This window comes from Nicotiana tomentosiformis, chromosome 8 (genome assembly GCF_000390325.3).
Source record: "Nicotiana tomentosiformis chromosome 8, ASM39032v3, whole genome shotgun sequence".
NCBI lineage: Eukaryota > Viridiplantae > Streptophyta > Magnoliopsida > Solanales > Solanaceae > Nicotiana > Nicotiana tomentosiformis.
In genome coordinates, this window is record NC_090819.1 from 27800588 (window position 1) to 27804763 (window position 4176).

The window sequence follows — 4176 nt, forward strand, 5'->3', positions numbered from 1 at the left end:
AGTGCCCTCACACAACAATAGAGAGTAGTTCCACACACAATAGACATTAAGAAAAATTAGGAACTCAAGATAGAAAGAATTCGCTCACTCTCAGAAACAACATTCATATGCCACAAAAGACGTACCATAGGCTTGCCCGTAGTATACTACTCTACTAATTGACCTTATTCAGTCAAGGATCAAGTGGGACTTTAACGGGTTGTAATGTAGATTGCGGGATGGGTAGGATATATTTAGATATAAGAGTAACTATACCTCCCTCAACACTTTAATACATATATATTAACAATTCAAAACCCCAAACTTATGTCAAACCATAACCCCACCTTCACATCAATACACATTAACTCCCTACTTCTTTAAACACAAATACATCAAGCGTTACCACTATCAAGGAATAATTTTTCACAATAATACACTATTTTTTTCTTTTCTTTTTCAATTCAAGTGGCTCTTACTTTTGCAAAACATTGCACATCTCTCCTTATTTCATTAGTTCCACTCAAAATCCAAACCAACCACCCCCCACTTCAACTTTTACAAAGTTCATATCAAATTCAAGTGCTCACGAGAGGTACAAGGTTCAAATAAATGGTCAATTCAAACAGATGGATAAGGCTTGTAATGTAGTTGCCAAAACAAATTGGATTATAGGATCAACGGGGTTAACTAAGATACATAACAATTATGTGGTTAATAGCATATAACTGGCTCAACAAAGACACGCTTAAATCACTTCCAAGACTGAACAAAACTACTATTTCGGTTTGCAAACACACAGGGTAAGTTCTAGACATCAAATGCAATGCACAGAATAACACAAAACCTCACACTCACATGGCACATAACTCACTCAGGATCAAACTCACCACGACACTCTAGTCAAAGCAGTTAAGCAGAGTTAAAATCAAACAATTTAAGGAACTTATACAATAGTCAAAAACTGAGCCTAAGCATCACATCTAAAGCATTTACTATTCTCAAGGAATAATAAAGTTAAGATATATTGCCTTCAATTCAATCATAGCACAAGGTTTTCTACTACTCTATAAAACAAAAACTTACTACACCCTGTTCAAACAAAACCCTTGAAAAACAACCGAGAAATAAAGAAAAAACAAGGGAAAATTATTACACTACCTACAAAAGAAAATCTTTTTGCCTTTTTCCTTTTGACTTTAATCCCTCAAGAAACCTATCGATGATATCCATCGTCTGGAAAAATCGAAAAATTTAATTTAAAAAAAAAATATTTTTCTTTTTTAATTATTTCTAACTACTACAACTAACAAAACTAAAACATATACATACAACATACAAATATCCCCCACCCCACACTTTAAGTTATGGCATATCCCCATGACACATAATTAAAAAGCATAAGGTAAAAGAAACTTCCCTGAATATCTAGTCGGGGTCTGAGTTGTAGTCGGGCTCCATTCCTCGCCTTCGAACTAATGCGCATATCCATGCAGACAACTTCTTCTTAGACTTCTTGGGGTACACCACATACTTATCTTTCTGACTCAGTGCATCCTTCTCTTTTGGCCCCTTCACTTTCCACTCAACACTCGCATCTGGTTTTCCTTTTGTGCCCCATTTTCTACATCAATCTTAAACGTCACAGTTTCCTCACCCCACTCTAAGCATGAGTTTTCTCTCATTTATATCCATTATAGCTCTACCCATCACTAAGAATGGTCTTCCTAGGATGATGGGGACCTCCTTGTTTTTCTCCATATTCACCACTATAAAATCCATAGGAAATACAAACTTATCCACTTGAACTAACACATCTTCCACTAGCCCCTCAGGTATTAAGGTTGTTTGGTCTGCTAGCTGCAAAGATATTGACACCGACCTTATCTCTCCAATATCCTTCTTCAGTTTCCTATAAATAGATAGAGGCATTAACTTAATTGATGCACCAGAATCACATAAAGACTTATCAAAATTTATAGTCCCTAATGATCAAGGTATAGTAAAATTTCCTGGATCTCCACAATTTGTGGCAGTTTATTTTGCAATATAGCACTGCAATGCTCTATAAGCGTAACCAGTGAGGTCTCCTCTATTTTCCTCTTCTTTGTCAGGATCTCCTTCAATAATTTGGCATAAGTAGGCATTTGTGAGAGCACTTCTGTGAATGGTAAGTTCACATGAACCTATTTCAGCATATCCAGAAATTTCTCAAACTGCTTGTCTAGCTTTTCTCTATATATATTTTGAGGAAAAGGGAAAGCAGACATATGGTCGCTCTTCTCAGGTTCCTCCCTTCTCGATTTTTCTTCCTTTTTCTTCTTCCTCTTCTTCTTCTCAGTTTTTATTGGGCCTTTCTTCTTCTTGTCATCATCACTTTTCAGCTGCTCCACTCTTTCATTTGCAATTATCACATCCTTTTGGATTGGTGTGGGATCCTTCGACACTTGCCTACTTCTCAAGGTCACAACATTCGTTGTTTATTTGGGATTTCTCTCAGTATCAGTGGGGAGAGTTTCTGAAACCCTCTCAGATAATATTGTTGCAATTTATCCCACTTGTCTCTCTAGGTTTCGCCAACAAGTGCCCAATTCTTTGATAGCTGCTCCGTCAGTGTCCAACCTCTCATTAGTCTTGATAATAAAAGCCTTCATTAGATCCTCTAGACCAGGCTGAATGGGCTGTTGAGGTTGAAATTACTGCCTCTGTTGATTTTGGTATGCTGGAGCTCCTTGTCCCTGCGGTATAGATTTATTTTGCTGCCAAGCATTCACAGTACCTCTAGGTGAACTCCATGAAAAATCGGGGTGCCTTTGACCCATTGCATTGAAATTGTAGTTTCCCGCAACATTTACTTCCTCAGTTGAGGCTTGACACTCATGAGTAGGGTGTCCTCTTCGACATATATCACAAGATGCGTGAGGCTCACTTTGTATCGAGGCTAACGTCAACTTCCTTATCTCTTTGTCCATAGCATCAAGTTGTACCTGCACAGATGTGTTAGTATCAACCTGGTGAACACCAATTGATCTTGTTCTTTCTGCACTCTCAGAGGTTCATTGATTAGCATCTTTCGATAACTCATCCAGAATTATAACTGTCTCCTCTGGAGTCTTCTTTATTAACGGGCCTCCAGTTGCATTGCCCAATATTGCACGTGAGGCTGGTGTCAATCCATCCCAAAAGTCTTGGAGTTGCATCCAGAGTTCAATTCCACTATGTTGACACTTTCTAACAATCTCCTTAAACCTCTCCCATGCTTCAAAAATAGTTTCAGTATCTTTCTGGCAGAAGTTATGAATTTCTCTTCTAAACTTGCCTGTTATATCTGAGGAGAAATATTTATCGAGAAATTTTCTGGTCATCTCCTCCCGTGTTCTAATCGAACCCGTGGGCAAACTTCAAAGCCACTGCTTTGCATCATCTTTAAGAGAAAAGGGGAATGCCCTTAGATACACTGCATCTTGTGACACACCATTGTATTGAAAGGTGTTCATAAACTTCTCTAATTCCATTAGATGTGTGTTTGGATCTTCGTTTGGTTTCTCTCTGAAGACACAACAATTCTGAAGAGTTTGAAGCAACCCTTGCTTCAACTCGAAATTGTTTGTTGTAATTGGAGGTGGTCTCATACTTGATAATCCCTGATTGTAGACCGGTATAGCATAATCGCCAAGTGGTCTCCCAGGCATGGGAGCTATATTTCTGAACCGATCTGCAGATATAGGTTGATTTTGAGCAATTCTCCGATCCCTCTCTTCTTCATAGATTATCTGCGCATCTCTAATAGTTGCTTCCTCAGCATCCCCTATAGCTTGTTGTCTTCGTTGGACTGCTTCTCTTGCAGACAAATCTACTTTATCCTCACCGGTTCCAGCCATAAGTTCTTTGGTTGAGGATTGCCCAAACTTCCCTGATGTCTCAGTGAGATTTATTTCCTTCCTTAGCTGTCGCAATTTCTTTTCTATCTCTGGCTCATATCGTAGCACTTCTTTCGCAGAAGCTCGGGTCATGCACCAATCTAACTTGTAACCTGAACACAGTCCAAGGACACCAAACATAAAAAAGGTTAAATAAAATAAACATTCCTGAATTAGCACTACAAACTATTTCAAACACTATCGATTGCCAATACCCGGCAATGGTGCCAAAATTTGACGAGCTCAAAACACACACTTAAATTATACTCGCTAATCA

At 38.5% G+C, this 4176-nt stretch overlaps 1 non-coding gene across 1 annotated transcript; it reads left to right on the forward strand.

Annotated features, from left to right (window-relative positions):
- The first annotated feature begins 3189 nt into the window (after positions 1–3189).
- Positions 3190–3296, forward strand: LOC117275637 (small nucleolar RNA R71). The gene has a single exon (XR_004505822.1). It is a non-coding gene; the product is annotated as a small nucleolar RNA R71 (small nucleolar RNA).
- The last annotated feature ends 880 nt before the right edge of the window (positions 3297–4176 follow it).